This window comes from Schistocerca nitens, chromosome 8 (assembly GCF_023898315.1).
Source record: "Schistocerca nitens isolate TAMUIC-IGC-003100 chromosome 8, iqSchNite1.1, whole genome shotgun sequence".
Lineage (NCBI taxonomy): Eukaryota > Metazoa > Arthropoda > Insecta > Orthoptera > Acrididae > Schistocerca > Schistocerca nitens.
In genome coordinates this window covers 158,213,925-158,231,664 of record NC_064621.1, presented here as the reverse complement: position 1 = coordinate 158,231,664, position 17,740 = coordinate 158,213,925, and the positions used below count along the sequence as shown (strand labels likewise).

The 17,740-nt window shown below is 43.8% G+C and overlaps 1 protein-coding gene across 1 annotated transcript in view; it reads right to left on the bottom strand.

Annotated features, from left to right (window-relative positions):
* Positions 1-17,740, bottom strand: part of LOC126199459 (uncharacterized) — a 1,573,541-nt gene that overhangs the window by 863,193 nt on the left and 692,608 nt on the right. The window lies entirely within an intron of this gene.

Genomic DNA, 17,740 nt, shown 5'->3' with positions numbered 1-17,740 from the left:
ACACACACACAGTTGAAACGAGAGAGTTGGATTATCGGTGCTCACCGATAACGTCTCATTTCACACCGAAATTAAATATTCACGATGAAATAAAAAAAAGATCCCTCCGTGCGTCGTCAATTGTGAAAAGTGGGCCGCATTATTCGATATCGCATTATGCATGGCATGTGTGAAAAAAGGGGGAAAATCGGAAATGTAAAATGGAAGCTCACTGATATCACTCTGGTCTTTTATTTTACACCAATGACGGTGCTGGAACATCGAACAAGAAATATGTGGGATAAAAATACCGTGAAATATAGCTTGTTATGGTGGAAAATGCAAAGTCCGCTACACCTTACCACCATTAGTCGTTAATGCCTTCGGATACTACACTGACATATGTCAGTGTGGCGTCTGTCTGTGCAGCTGAGGAAGAGGCACTGAATGTAACTGGAGACAAAGGGAATTTGTCGCAGAACCTGGCTGAAGGAAGGAATCAGTTGATATGGCACATTCTGAGGCATCTACGGATCGCGAACTTGGCAATGGAGAGAAATCTGGGCAGCAAATGTTGTAGACGGAGACCAACACCAGAATACAATAAGTAGGTTCACATGGACGTGGGTTGCAGTCAGTGGAGTATACATTCTCGGTGTTCACAAATTTTTAGATTCAGATTAATCTGAGACAGTGTAATTCAACAGCATCTGCTCTATAGCAGTTATGCTTATCAACAAGTTGATATAGCCGGCCGCTGTGGCCGAGCGGTTCTGCGCGCTTCAGTCCGGAACCGCACGACTGCTACGGTCGCAGGTTCGAATCCTGCTTCGGGCATGGATGTGTGTGATGTCCCTAGGTTAGTTAGGTTTAAGTAGTTCTCAGTTCTAGGGAACTGAGGACCTCAGATGTTAAGTCCCATAGTGCTCAGAACCATTTGAACAACTTGATATAACTAGAGCCACAGCCCATAATAATAACTACGGTAATAGTAGTAGTAGTAGCAGTAGTAATAATAATAATAATAATAATAATAATAATATGCACAATTTATTTGAGAATAGAAAGAATTGTTTGGTAGAATTTTGTTGTTTTATACACAGTGAAATACAGTTTAGGGCAATAACGAAATAATTTGGAAGCTTTCATAAATCTCCATTTGCTATTTTTGTGTAACTTGGAGTTTTTGCAGCATTCCACTTTTCGGAGAAATGTACAAGATCCCTAACAAATGTATTAGTTCACGAATTTACTTCCGGGCTGAAAATAGGATATTCTTACGCTGCATTTACACAACAACTTGTGCAAACTGTACACTTCCTCTTTAAATGTTCGCTTGTAGTCACGCTTATTTGATTTCGTCACTCTCTCAATCAAAGCATCTGTTCTCGGAGGCCCTAGTTTCTTTGCGGCTAACTTTTCTTAGGAATTTACTTTTCTGTTCCCAGAATGAGATTTTAGCTCTGCAGCAGAGTGTGCGCTGATATGAAACTTACTAGCAGATTGCAGCTGTGTGCCGGACCGAGACTTAGAATTCGGAACCTTTGCCTTTAGCGACCAAGTGCTCTACCGACTGAGCTACCCGAGCACGACTCACGACCCGGCCTTACAGCTTTACTTTTCTCTTAGCATTTAAAATAGATTCAACACAATTCATGTTTATACTGCATACGAAAGCCAATTCCCGCACAGTAAACAACCAAGTCCAAAAACAAATGGTTCGAATGGCTCTGAACACTATGGGACTTAACATCTCAGGTCATCAGTCCCCTAGAACTTAGAACTACTTAAACCTAACTAACCTAAGGACATCACACACATCCATGCCCGAGGCAGGATTCGAACCTGCGACCGTAGCGGTCGCGCGGTTCCGGACTGAAGCGCCTAGAACCGCTCGGTCACAACGGCCGGCCAGTCCAAAAATAACGTACCGTTTGTGGAAATGATTTAACTGAAGTTGTAATGTCTACCAACATGGTCATGTTACTAGAATACAGATGAGACGCTGAGATCCATAAAGCCCTAAAGCACATCGCCGTCGATCCCACATGTAACTGAATATCAGAGAAACCAATGATACAGCTTTCTGTGAATGTGGACCTACAGCGAAAAATGTTCAAATGTGTTTGAATTCTTAAGGGACCGAACTGCCGAGGTCATCGGTCCCTAGACTTACACACTACTTAAACTAACTTATGCTAACAACAACACACACACACACACACACACACACACACACACACACACACACACACCCATGCCCAAGGGAGGACTCGAACCTCCGGAGGGAGGGGCCACGGAAGCCATGACGGGGCCTACAGCACAGATAAACCTGACTCACCATAAGATCAACAGATTTCAGAAGCACGAATAAATACAACACTCTCACAATCGACGGTTGTGTGCTTCAGGCCCTTATGATTCTCAGCGCCTCAAATGGATTACTCTACGATAAATTTTCACAACTTAATACACTATAACTCATTTAGAAACCGAGAAAACAGGGTTACTGTCAGTACAACTTTAACATATACTGACATACGATCTAATTTTACTACAGGAGATAGTGAGTGAATCACTATGTCTGAGCAGTGTGCTATCATCTAGCAGGATTTATGCTGAGCGAACGGGGGTCGAAGTCAAGTCTGCCGCAGTGTGCTACCACCTGGCGGCAATGACGTAAACTTCTAGTTGTGTGGCAAGGGCTAGCTCTGCACATCGTGAACTGTGCACTGTGCACAGACGAGTGTGGAGAGCTGCATCAAACCAGTCCTTGGACTAACGACCACAACAACCACTCTCACATAAAAATGTCAGATTGGTGGAATGCATGTGCATATGTCGATCTTTTTCAACGAAGCAGACGAGAGGTACCCTGCTGTAGAAGAGCCGGCCATTGTCACCGAGCGGTTCTAGGCGCTTCAGTCCGGAACCGCGCTGCTGCTGCGGTCGCAGTTTCGAATACTGCCTCGGGCATGGATGTGTGTGACGTCCTTGGTTAGTTAGGTTTCAGTAGTTCTAAGTCTAGTGGACTGATGACCTCAGATGTTAAGTCCCATAGTGCTCAGAGCCATTTGCTGTAGAAGGAAGTTATTCACCGAAAATTCATTAAGTGAACATTAGATTCCGACTGCATCGGTAATGTTGTGAAATTAACAGCCGTGGTCTTTCTTTAGTACTACGTGAAAAACTGTAGTACGTAGATCGAAATGCGTAATGTGGTGGCGCGCGAAAAACCGGCCCCGAGTACAGACTGCTAGCCAATTACACACGAGTTGTTGCCCACCACGAGCAGATACAACAAAAAAATAAATAAGCATGTAATAATTAGGTAATAAAGAAATAACTAATAAGTTACATTAGGTGTTAAAAATGACGATCTTGTGTTTCAATGCACTTTTGCGCACGCCCTAATATGTTAATATACACTTTGTACAACTCTGCGGCACAATCGTCAAAATTTCGTTACCAATATTGTCTTTCAAAATTTTTACCTTTAGATCGCTCCACAGATAAAAGTTACATGTGGCCAGGTTCGCCGAAAGCGGCGGTGACAGCTGTTTGCTGACAGTCCTTTCTTCTGTGAATCTTTCATAAATTCGTGACACTGACTCGCGTGAAGTGTGACAGATCGCCCCATCCTGTTGAAAGACAGTATACGTACGTACATGAGGGGTCAACTGTGCGTAAAATCCTCAGAAATTCTGATATGCACAGCAGTGTTTACTGTTATTTCAAAAAATATGGGACCCACAATCCCATTCGTTGACACTACACACCTCCGATTTTTTCGCCTGAAGAGTTTCTTCATTAATCGCATAGGAATTGATTGTTCACCAATAACTGGTGTTCTGGGAGTTCGCATGTCCTGTCAGATGGAATCTGGCTCCATCACTCATGAAATACGGCAGAGGATCCAACATTCCACCCTTAACTGTTTGACATGGCCACGTACAGTAATTCACACGTTTTGTCTTATACCCCTCTTCAGTTCTTGGACACATGTCATTTTGTGGGGCTTCATCCCTATATGGTGCAAAACACGCTGATAATACCTACTCGAAATGTTCACTTGTTGCAACAATTTGCGTGTCGACTTCTTTGGACTCCGAATCATTCGTGTTCGAATATCCGCGCTCACAGCAGGTATACGAACGGACGGGGCTCGATTCTTTTTTGCGTTCGCAACTGACCCTATACCAAGCCACTTTGTCACCAAATCCTTTATACTACTCGTTGTTGGTATGGAAACGACAGAAAACTTCTTCGCAAAAATGTTCCGTTTCCTTAAAGGAACTGGTAGGCACATACGCCTCCACTACTGCGACTCTTTCTTGAAGAAAATGCATCTCGCTGAGATATTTACTTCACTTGTCCGACACTCTTTCTGATACATATCAACGATTTACCGAAGATTATTAAACTTGGTGAAATGTACCGTTTGCCGACGACAGTAACATCCTACTCACTGATGCATCACAAAACATACTAAACAAAAAAGCTAAAGAAACACTTAAGCAAGTGTGCAACTGGATAGATAACAACAAACTTACTTTAAATGTAAACAAACCCAATAGTATCAGCTTCCACACCAATAAAAAATCCAATGGTAATTCTATAAAAGTGAAAGATGAAAACATAGAATGTGTCTCAAAAACAAAATTTCTGGGGATGCATATTGACGCTCAACTAAAATGGACTGAACATATTAATGCCCTTGGAAAGCAAATAGCATCAGCATGCCATGCCCTTAGAATAATAAAACTGCTGTGTAGTGACTCATCCAGCAGAGGAACTTACTTTGCATATGTGCACTCAATCATTTGTTATGGAATAATCTTTTGGCGAACAAATACTCAGAATATGCAAAGAATCTTCAAACTACAAAAAAGAGCCATCTGAATTATTACAAATAGTAACAAGAGAATGCACTGCACCGAGTTGTTTAAATCTATGGGAATCTTGACTGTTCCTTGCGAATACATTTCTCAGACAGAGATTCACATAAAGAAAAAAAATCAATCAGTACCCAACGAACAGTTCCCTACACGAACATGAAACCAGATCGAGTCACCACCTACATATGAACAGAAAAAAAAAAAAAAACGAAAACACAGAATAGTGTACTATACAATGGACTTAAACTATTCAATAAACTTCCACAGAATATAAAACATAGACGCGAAATACAAGCCTTCAAATATAGCCTAAAAAGTTATTTGTTAGAAAAGTGTTATTATTCCGTCAATGATTACCTGGAAAGTAGGTAAAATTTTGTCGACAATGTGACTGATTAAGTACTGTAACTAGGGGCTTTCTTTGGTATGTTCAATAACAGAGTAGTACATGATGTATAATCATGAAACACAGTAAAACAAATAATTGTAGTTTATATTTAGGAAATGCAATTGTACTTTTATACACCTTGTGTCCGTATCATATATATGTATTTGTTGACAACATCCATACAATCTATATTGTCTACGGATGGATAGAAAAAATAAATGAATAAATAAACCAAATCGTAATGGCTTTCGTACTGACAATACAAAACGTAGTCGCAACAGCTTCGAAAGAACAGATGACCGTTGGTGGGCGACAATGAGCAGTCTAGTACTTGTGGCCGGTTTTTCGTGCGCCACCCTGTACCAGGGTTGTCCTATCTAGCTGGGACCTCGTAAGGGCACTCTCACATAGGGTTGCAGAAATGAAGTAAAAAATTCATTTAATGCAATTACTTTTTATTTAGAGCACAATTACATGGAATTGGTTGCGACAGAAATAGTTGGTACACCACATATTTCGGAAGATTTCATCTTTTTCAGCAAGTCTTTTTCCCGTTTACGTACTTAGTTATAAAACTCCATGCAAGTCAGCTTGTAGTTAAACTGGCACTGTAAGATTGATTCTACAGTCCCTGGCAGCAGTCGATTTCCTTCATCAGTCCACTGGGCCGACATCAGGGAAAATAATCTTTCCACATTGGCGTTGTGTACGGGAAAAGAAAACAAATACTTGGATAATTTTAGCAGTCGGCATTTGCGTTTAGGTGTTCGGTTTAAGAATGTACAGGGTGTCCGAAAAGTCCTTCCCCGCTTACATAAATTGATAACTCAGGCTAGAAGTAAGATACAAATATGAAACTGGTGTCTAATTGTTTACAAACTATCAAAGTTTTTTTCACACATCAGTCAACTTCCACATGAGCACCCCTGGTAGCACGTAGGACATCTAGGCGATATTCAATTTCCGTCCACACATTAGCCAACATCACTGGAGGGATCGTTTCAAAGACTGTGGTTATCGGTTGCCGCAGGGTTTCAAGATCTGGTACACGTGTTCGGTAGACCTCGTCCTTGACATAACCACATAAAGAGAAGTCTAATGGAGTTATGTCAGGAGAGCGTGGAGGCCAAACCTTTGATCCATCACGAGCAATCCATCGCCCAGGTAAGGTCTTATCGAGATAGGCACGGACGTCCAAACCCCAATGAGGCGGCGCACCGTATTGCTGAAACAAGACATCGGGGCTATACTGAAGCAACTGAGGAACAGCATACAGTTGCAACAGGTTCAGATACACTGCAGATCTGATGGTAGCCTCAGCGAAGAAGAAAAAATGGTTCAAATGGCTCTGAGCACTATGGGACTTAACATCTGTGGTCATCAGTCCCCTAGAACTTAGAACTACTTAAACCTAACTAACCTAAGGATATCACACACATCCATGCCCAAGGCAGGATTCGAATCTGCGACCGTAGCGGCCGCGCGGCTCCGGATTGAGCGCCTAGAACCGCTAGACCACCGCGGCCGGCCAGCGAAGAAGAATGGCCCGATAATTCGATCGTGCAATAGCGCGCACCAAACATTCACCTTTGGACTGCCTCTGGTGCACTCTATGAACACGCCACGGGTTGTGAACACCAAATGCGCACATTATGGCGATTCACTACTCCACTGACAAAAAAGGTCGCTTCATCGGAAAAGGCAATTCGTCTGAGATAACAATCATCGTCCTCAATACGTGATAGCATTTCGACCGCAAAGTCATATCGACGTGTACTGTCATTGGGCAACAATGGAAGTGGAAGTTTACTGATGTGTGAAAAAAAACTTTGATAGTTTGTAAACAATTAGACACCAGTTACATATTTGTATCTTACTTCTAGCCCGAGTTATCAATTTATGTAATCAGGGAAAGACTTTTCGGACACCCTGTAAATCCACTTTTCTTCCACGGAGTGTTTAGACTTCCATTCTTCCGAGTCACTAATTGAGTCTGCATTTAAATGTTGTGCTAACAGATGGTGTTACGCAAGTACTTGAGCCAAGATTGTATCAGTACTTTGCAAAATCTGGACAAAACTGGGTCTTGTCGGGACAAGAACATCCATAACGGTGATTGTCCCGACATATCGCGACGCAGGTCGCAGTAGGTACTATCGATAATGGCTCTGAGCACTATCGGACTCAACATCTGAGGTCATCAGTCCCCTATAACTTAGAACTACTTAAACCTAACTAACCTAAGGACATCACACACATCCATGCCCGAGGCAGGATTCGAACCTGCGACCGTACGGTCGCGCGGTTCCAGACTGTAGCGGCTAGAACCGCTCGACCACACCGGCCGGCGTACTATCGATAGTCGAGGGCCCAGTGCGCCAGGGAGTCAGTGTTGAGACTCCGAGCAGGGCGGATTTCAGCAGGACGGCCGACCGCGTTTACAATTGTTTAACGGCTGCGTGTGTCACCCAAAGCCGTGGGCCTGACCTCCGGCGAATACGTAAAATGTCGTTAATTGAGTGATTTGTTTGATGTGTTTAAGTGTTCATTTGTGCACCGTGATTACGCGACAACCGCGCCGGACACGCACGATTTGGATTGCAGTGAGGATTGTGTATTGAGTGCCACATGAAGAATACTGGCGTGCGACGGCATTAATAGGCGCCCTGTGATGAGTTAAACGTTATTACTTTGTCAGGCGAAGGGAGTAACTGCCTCATTCTTGCTGTTCAGACAAAAGATATAGAACATCAACAACAAAGTATGTACCCATTATTGCTTCCTCACATCCTAATTAGCTATGTTGGATATGACGCGAAAAAACTCCCGAGCAAATATTAACCGATCAGCCTTTATCAGTTGCACACGGTCAAACTATCTTGAACTGTTAGGCTATAATCCACTAATCAATAACGGTGGGTTTAATGTAGAGTGTTTCACAACCCTACACTATACTTTAAAATAAGGTTTCAATTTCGAAACATATTGAATTCACATCTGAAAGTAAAATATTTTGTGTGAAGATATTGAAATATTTATCCCAGAGGCAATAATTACGGATAAGCGGCAAAGACTTAGTGCCCGTTCATTATGCGAGCAAAGTGAGTCGTCCCTAATGGCAGTGCTATTGCAATGTCGTGTGGCTAGGGCCTCCCGTCGGGTAGACCGTTCGCCTGGTGCAGGTCTTTCGAGTTGACGCCACTTCGGCGACCTGCGCGTCGATGGGGATGAAATGATGATGATTAGGAATACACAACAACCAGTCCCTGAGCGAAGAAAGTCTCCCACCCAGCCGGGAATCGCACCCGGGACCTTAGGATTGACAGTCTGTCACGCTGACCACTCAGCTACCGGGCCGGACGGCAATGCTATTGATCGAACGTAACGCAGGTCACAGCCGATCACTTTGTCTGACTTCGCATAGTTAATCTAAATCCACAGGTCTCAACGATCAGACTATTAGTTGCACGTTAATAAAGCACTAGTTCTGAGACTGCTAGTCGTCGATTTGTGTTACTCGCCCGTTGCTTTATTGTCGATAAAATTCTGACAGAAGCAAACAGCGGAGAGACAAATGGAACTACGGAGCTGATGCGCCGTTAGGAAGAGCGGACTGGCCGTGACGCAGAGCGGGCAGTTCGTGATCCGCGGTGTTGCTAATTACAGCAGTTCTGAACTCCAGTAATGAGCAGGGCGCACCAGTGAAGGGTACAGCAACAGCGTCCGACTCACTCACGAGGAGAACACGGCAAGGGCAATAACTAGATTTCCCAGAAACATCGCTAAGTGGAAGAGTGGACAAAACAAGTAAACGTGTCTCGGCTTACTTCTAGATATTCGACCGTTTCTGCGAAAACGACGCTCAGAGTTTTCTAGCTGCCGTACGTGTCTTTTAGCGCGCGACAATCACAGCTGAAATGGTGCCACAGTAGCCTTTCACTTTTGTGCCCCATGATTGAAACCCGATTACTGCTTCTTTTTTTTTTCATTTATCTATCCACGTCCGTAGAAGGTTACTGCAAAGGGCCACCGCGAGCACCAACAAGTGCCGCAGCACGACGTGGCATGGACTCGACTAATGCCTCAAGTAGTGCAGGAGAGAACTGACACCGCCGGCTGCGGTGGCCGAACGGTTCTAGGCGTGAAGTCCGGAACCGCGTGACTGCTACGGTCGCAGGTTCGAATCCTGGATGTGTATGCTGTCCTTAGGTTAGTTAGGTTTAAGTAGTTCTACGTTCCAGGGGACTGATGACCTCTGCTGTTAAGTCCCATAGTGCTCAGAGCCATTTGAACCATTTTTTAGAACTGACACCATGAATCCTGCAGGGCTGTCCAGAAATACGTAAGAGTACGAGGGGGTGGAGATCTCTTCTGAACGGCACTTTGCAAGGCATCTTAGATATGCTCAACGATGTTAATATCTGGGGAGATTGGTGGCCAGCGGAAGTGTTTAAACTCAGATGAGTGTACCTAGAGCTATTCTGTAGAAATTCTAGACGTGTGGAGTATTGTCTTACTGGAATTGCGCAAGTCCGTCGGAATGCACAGTGGACATGAATGCATGCAGGTAATCGGATAGGATGCTTACGTACGTGTCAGCTGTCAGATTCGTATCTAGACGTATTAGGGGCCCCATATCACTCCAACTGCACACGCCCAACACCTTTACAGAGCTTCCACCAGCTTGAACAGTCCCCTGCTGACATGTAGGGTCCAAGGATTCATGAGGTTGTCTCCATAACCGTACACGTCCATCCGCTCGATACAATTTGAAACGAGACTCGTCCGACCAGGCAACATGTTTCCAGTCATCAACAGTCCAATGTCGGTGTCGACGGGCCCAGACGAGGCGTAAAGCTTTGTGTCGTGCAGTCATCAAGTGTACACGAGTGGACTTTCGGCATCGAAAGCCGATATCGATGATTTTTCGTTGAATGGTTCGCACGCTGAAACTTTTCGATGGACCAGCGCAGAAATCTGCCGCAATTTGCGGAAAGGTTACAAAAAATGGTTCATATGGCTCTGAGCACTATGGGACTTAACTTCTGAGGTCATCACTCCCCTAGAACTACTTAAACCTAACTAACCGAAGGACATCACACACATCCATGCCCGAAGCAGCATTCGAACCTGCGACCGTAGCGATCGCGCGCTTCCAGACTGTAGCGCCTAGAACCGCTCGGCCACCCAGGGCGGCTAAAGGTTACACTTCTGTCACGTTCAACGATTCTCTTCAGTCGTCGTCGGTTCTGTTCTTGCGGGATCTGTTTCCGGTCGCAGCGATGTCGCAGATTTTATGTTTTACCGGATTCCTGATATTCACAGCACACTCGTGGAATGGTTGTACGGGAAGATCCCCACTTCATCGCTATGTCGGAGATGATGTGTGCCATCGCTCGTGTGCCGACTATAACACCACGTTCAAACCCACTTAAAACTTGATAACCTGCCACTGTAGCAGCGGTAACCGATGTAACGACTGCGCTAGACACTTTTCTTATATATCGTTTCATCTATATTTATACTCCGCAAGCCACCCAACGGTGTGTGGCGGAGGGCACTTTACGTGCCACTGTCATTACCTCCCTTTCCTGTTCCAGTCGCGTATGGTTCGCGGGAAGAACGACTGCCGGAAAGCCTCCGTGCGCGCTCGAATCTCTCTAATTTTACATCCGTGATCTCCTCGGGAGGTATAAGTACGGGGAAGCAATATACTCGATACCTCAACCAGAAACGCACCCTCTCGAAACGGACAGCAAGCTACACCGCGATGCAGAGCGCCTCTCTTGCAGAGTCTGCCACTTGAGTTTGCTAAACATCTCCACAACGCTATCACGCTTACCAAATAACCCTGTGACGAAACGCGCCGCTCTTCTTTGGATCTTCTCTATCTCCTCTGTCAACCCGACCTGATACGGATCCCACACTGATGAGCAATACTCAAGTATAGGTCGAACGAGTGTTTCGTAAGCCACCGCCTTACCAACAATTAATTTTATACGATCATTCCACTTCAAATCGTGCCGTACTTATATTTCCAGATATTTTGCAGAAGTAACTGCTACCAGTGTTTGTTCCGCTATCACGTAATCATACAATAAAGGATCCTTCTTTCTATGTATTCGCAATACATTACATCTGTCTATGTTAAGGGTCAGTTGCCACTCCCTGCACCAAGTACCCATCCGATGCAGATCTTCCTGCATTTCGCTGCAATTTTCTAATGCTGCAACTTATCTGTATACTACAGCATAAAAAAAAAAAAAAAAAAAAAAAAAAAAAAAAAAAAAAAAGGTTCAAATGGCTCTGAGCACTATGGGACTAAACATCTGAGGTCATCAGTCCCCTAGAACCTAGAACTACTTAAACCTAACTAACCTAATGACGTCGCACACATGCATGCCCGAGGCAGGATTCGAACCTGCGACCTTAGCGGTCGCGTGGTTCCAGACTGAAACGCCTAGAACTGCTCGGCCACACAAGCCGGCACTACAGCATCATCCGCGAAAAGCCGCATGGAACTTCCGACAGTATCTACTAGGTCAACGAACGCATCGCCGTATTCTGCCTGTTTACATATCTCTGTATTGGAATACGCATGCCTATACCAGTTTCTTTGGCGCTTCAGTGCAGAATGTATGTGTGAATGGTATTTTCAGAGGTTACAGTCTCGTATTCTTAAATTTCATACTTACATCAATTATTATATTCATTCTTGTAGTTTATTCTTACGTTTATTCTTCATGAAGATATGGTGTATTCCCTTGAATGGCACCGATTGTAGAAACATTGAAAGATAGAAATTCCCAATACCACGAGCAACGCGCAAAGGCAGGTTTGTCACAGTGACAATTCTTCGTACGAATCTGACTCGGCAACATAACGGATCACTTTATCGAAAACTGGTGCTTGCAGTTGATTTTGAAACGAGATACACTATAAGAATTTTACCGAAACCAGTATTAAATAATTTTCTCATTCATTTATTGGTTTTTTAAAAATTCATTCACCAGGCATGCAACTAGTAGGCGAATAAGGACAACGTTATTGCAGTATACAATGGTCAACATTCGCGTAATAATCTTCTACGGCCATCAGTTGATAAACTAAATCTACATCTACATGTATACTCTGCAAATCACGTTTAAGTGCCTGGCACAGGGTTCATCGAAACAACTTCACAATTCTCTATTATTCCAATGTTGTACAGCGCGGGGAAAGAACGAACACCTATATCTTTCCGTACGAGCTCTGATTTCCCTTATTTTATTGTGGTGATCGTTTTTCCCTATGGAGGTCGGTGTCAACAATATATTTTCGCATTCGGAGGAAAAGTAGGTGATTGGAATTTAGTGAGAAGATTCCGTCGTAACGAAATACGCCTTTCTTTTAATGATGTCCAGCCCAAATCCTGTATCATTTCTGTGGCACTCTCTCCCATATTTCGCGATAATGCCCTTCTTTGAACTTTTTCGATGTACTCCGTCAGTCCTATTTGGTAAGGATCCCACACCACGCAGCAGTATGCTAAAAAGAGGACGGACAAGCGTAGTGTAGGCAGTCTCCTTAGTAGATCTGTTACATTTTCTAAGTGTTGTGCCAATAAAACGCAGTCTTTGGTTAGCCTTTCTGTATGTTCCTTCCAATTTAAGTTGTTCGTAATTGTAATACCTAGGTATTTAGTTGAATTTACGGCTTTTAGATTAGACTGATTTATCGTGTAACCGATAAATGGATGTGGATGACCTCACACTTTTCGTTATTTAGGGTCAACCGCCACTTTTCGCACCATTCCGATATTTCTTCTAAATCGTTTTGCAGTTTGTTTTGATCTTCTGATGACTTTATTAGTCGATAAACGACAGCGTCATCTGAAAACAACCTAATAAAAATAGTTTCGAACACGGGGCACAAAAGTGTTTTTAAAAAAGTGTCACGGCTTCGTTTCAATCATTTACTTGCTAAAGGTACATACAGTGCCTCGAAAACTTCGGCCGTCGTTTTCTGAGAAGCGGTCAGGTACCTACAGATAAGCTGAGACACGTGTGCGCTTATTTTGGCTCGTCTTCAACCGAGCGAAGTTTCTGGGAAGGGCACTTGCCGTGTTCTCCTCGCCAGCGCCGCGTTTCAGCTCCGCTGGCGCAGGCGTTCTGTACGCTCGAATAATTCAGTACTCCCAATCTGCCGATAACTTTCCTTATACCAGCCAAGCTTTCTTTCGTGTACCCTAAGCTAATCCGTCCCTTTCCCGTCCATCGCGTGCTTCTACTCGTTCTGGAAAACTGTTCCTCTGCACGGCATATTTTGATACTGCCAACTAAAACAGCGACAGTAATTACACGCAATACAGGGTATTCCAGAAGTCCCCGTAGCCCTCTTAACTTTGTTAAATTGGTGAAACAAATACAGCCGAAACCGGTGATAACGACGTCGAAGGGACCGACGGTTTTCGGTCATTACAGCCGATAGTCGCAAAAACACGGTTTTTGCTTTGTTTTTCGGTAAAAATTTCGCATCTGTACATTTTTATTTGGTATAGAGCTAACACTTTAACAAGTACCAGAAATACAGAAACCTACAGTATTTACAATACAGTATGTGTCGAGATGGACTGAAGAAAATTTTTCTTAAGTTTATGCAGTACGTTCCGCAATAAAACGCTAGCAACATGTAAAAACCTTTAACAAACGAAGAAAGATTAGCAACAATGTAAATGTTACTATGATGTCGAACACAGTCTTGGATAGTGAGTGAGATAATGTGTTGAGCATGTTTAAAACTTGCTGTAAGTGCTGTGTAGTATAATAGTCGAGAATGGCACAGTTTCATTCCAATTACCGTATTACACAAATTAATCAACAATAGCAAAATAAAAAAACAGTATAGAACACACAAATTATACGAACGCCTACACATTCTCCTGTTTTTCTCTTTAAAATGTTGAACAAATGTGATGTGATGTACTGTACTACACTAAACACATTAGCCGGCCGAAGTGGCCGTGCGGTTAAAGGCGCTGCAGTCTGGAACCGCAAGACCGCTACGGTCGCAGGTTCGAATCCTGCCTCGGGCATGGATGTTTGTGATGTCCTTAGGTTAGTTAGGTTTAACCATTTTGAACTAAAGACATTGAAAATATCTAACACACATAAAACGTCAACAACGAACACACTATAATTCAATTTTAGTACTTTAAGAAATAACATTTATTGGAATTTAATTTTCTAGTCTTCTACAATCACAGCAAAGGCAGTGTAGTTTTAACCAGTTGTTTTAAATTCAAAATGCAATACAGTAACGCACATGGTAATCACTTATCTTCGTTTGCTTTTTGCGTTTATGACATGCGTGCACATTTTGCATTTGACGATGGATTCGTTTCACCGGCTCTTTGGAAACGAAAAATTTGTGGAAAACAAGAGTTTGAAAATAAGCGTTCATTGCTTTTGGTAATACCCAAATACGTAACAAACAAAAATGGAGATTGGAAGTTATAGCCGATATGTTTCTCCGAAAAAGTGATAAAAAAGTACATCGTTTTATGCGATAATTCGCAATAAGCGTTGTCGGACAAAGCGATTTTTTAAAATATGGCGTTTACATAGAATTCAGAAGGGACTGTTAGGTTGCGCTGTAATATCCAATACGTCGTTAAAAGCAACCCCGCTATGAATGGTATCGACTGTAGTTCCCTTTTTGGTATCCCTGCTTTGAAGCTGACTAAATGCAGAGTTGTCGGTACTGTATTGTTTTGTTTCTGTATTTTCCGCGCGTCAGTTCCAGTTGTGATGCTATTGCTGATGTGAGAGGTCACAGTGAAACTGTCGAACAGCGATTAATGGCTTGCGTGTTCGTGCACGAACCTACACAGACGAAGCAATGGCACAGACTAACGAGTGCGCTTAGAGATCGCTGTAGCTAGGCCATACCTCGTAAAGCACCCCTGATTCACTGGGAGAAACGCGCTTTTGTTTCCGGCACTGTCAAAGACAGACTGCGTAGTGTACGTAAAAAAAAAAAAAAAAAAAAAAAAAAAGAAGAGAAAACAAGGACTTTGAAAATGAAATCATTTAGAACGGCTTTTGTGAAAGGATTATTTGACATCAACACTGAGCGGAGAGAAGCAATCTGCCGTGCTTTGTTGGCACATTCATAGGGTTTTTGACGAGATACAGATAATTTTTCCAATATCGGCGAACTTTTCCCTCGATATATCGAAATCAAAATGGGAATGCCGAGTGCCGATATTCTTATTTTATATTATATTTTCTCATAATTTTCGATAAGTGTTTGAAGTTCTCCCTCTAATACCGTAATAGAAAATACTTTTGATATGTGAAGGAGTCTTACTACTTTCTGAGCTTTCATCACGTCCATTCTTTCTCTTTGACTGTGTGAAGCAAGTACACTACTGGCCATTAGAATTGCTACACCACAAAGATGACGTGCTACAGACGCGAAATTTAACCGACAGGAAGAAGATGCTGTGATATGCAAATGATTAGCTTTTCAGAGCATTCACACAAGGTTGGCGCCGGTGGCGACACCTTCAACGTGCTGACATGAGGAAAGTTTCCAACCGATTTCTCATACTCAAACAGCAGTTGACCGGAGTTGCCTGATGAAACGTTGTTGTGATGCCTTGTGTAAGGAGGAGAAATGCGTACCATCACGTTTCCGACTTTGATAAAGGTCGGATTGTAGCCTATCGCGATTGCGGTTTATCATATCGCCACATTGCTGCTCGCGATGGTCGAGATCCAATGACTGTTAGCAGAATATGGAATCGGTGTGTTCAGGAGGGTAATACGGAACGCCGTGCTGGATCCCAACGGCCGCGTATCACTAGCAGTCGAGATGACAGGCATCTTATCCGCATGGCTGTAACAAATCGTGCAGCCACGTCTCCATCCCTGAGTCAACAGATGGGGACGTTTGCAAGACAACAACCATCTGCACGAACAGTTCGACGACGTTTGCAGCAGCTCGGAGACCATGGCTGCGGTTACCCTTGACGCTGCATCACAGGCAGGAGCGCCTGCGATGGTGTACTCGACGACGAACCTGGGTGCACGAATGACAAAACGTCATTTTTTCAGATGAATCCAGGTTCTGTTTACAGCATCATGATGGTCGCATTCGTTTTTGGCGTCCCGGCGTGATGGTATTGGGTGCCATTGGTTACACGTCTCGGTCACCTCTTGTTTGCGTTGACGGCACTTTGAACAGTGGACGTTACATTTCAGATGTGTTACGACCCGTGGCTCTACCCTTCATTCGATCCCTGCGAGACCCTGCATTTCAGTAGGATAATGCACGACCGCATGTTGCAGGTCCGGTACGGGCCTTTCTGGATACAGAAAATGTTCGACTGCTGCCCTGGCTAGCACATTCCCCATATCTCCCACCAATTGAAAATGTCTGGTCAATGGTGGCCGAGCAACTGGCTCGTCACAATACGCCAGTCACTACTCTTGATGAACTGTGGTATCGTGTTGAAGCTGCATGGGCAGCTGTACCTGTACACGCCATCCAAGCTCTGTTTGACTCAATGCCCAGGCGTACCAAGGCCGTTATTACGGCCAGAGGTGGTTGTTCTGGGTACTGATTTCTCAGGATCTACGCACCCAAATTGCGTGAAAATGTAATCTCATGTCAGCTCTAGTATAATATGTTTGTCCAGTGAATACCCGCGTATCATCTGGATTTCTTCTTGGTGTAGCAATTCCAATGGTCAGTAGTGTATGTTGGCACAAAAGAATAAGTCCGCCTACATTGTAGGGGGAAGGGGGGGGGGGGAGAGAGAGAGAGAGAGAGAGAGAGAGAGAGAGAGAGAGAGAGAGAGAGAGAGAGAGAATGGAGTAACAAGATTTCCGATGTGAAAAAGCAGCACACCATTTGCGTCCGAAAACTATTTTTAACGCAACTAGTGTGCAATTTCTTTACATCGACTTTCTTTAAAAACAGTTGCTGAAGATGATGAACAAATATCTAAATGACTAGGTTGGTCTTCACGGTGGGCGGAGACTCGTGAGGGGAAACGATGATGTAATCAGCGCTCGGCGCTGCCAACACAAGCTCCAACATTTAACTGCACGACGCAGTTTTGACTCTTACAACTGCTATGTCGCTGGCGTTGTAAAAAACAACACCAGGGATGTCGACATGAAGTATTTCGGACAAATCCGATGTGTGACGAAACCGAACGACGGAGCGACCGGACAATTTTTTATTGTGCCTGTTACATGCCGTGATGTCCGCAGTTCGTGGTCTAGTGGCTAGCGTTACTGCCTCTGGATAACGGGGTTCCGGGTTCGATTCCCGGCTGGGATGGGGATTTTCTATGTCCGGGGACTGGGTGTTTGTGTTGTCGTCATCATTTCATCTTCAACATTCGTGACACTGGATTGTGTAAAAATTGGGACTTTGTACGGGCGTTGATGATTGCGCAGTTGAGCGCCCGACAAAAAAAAAA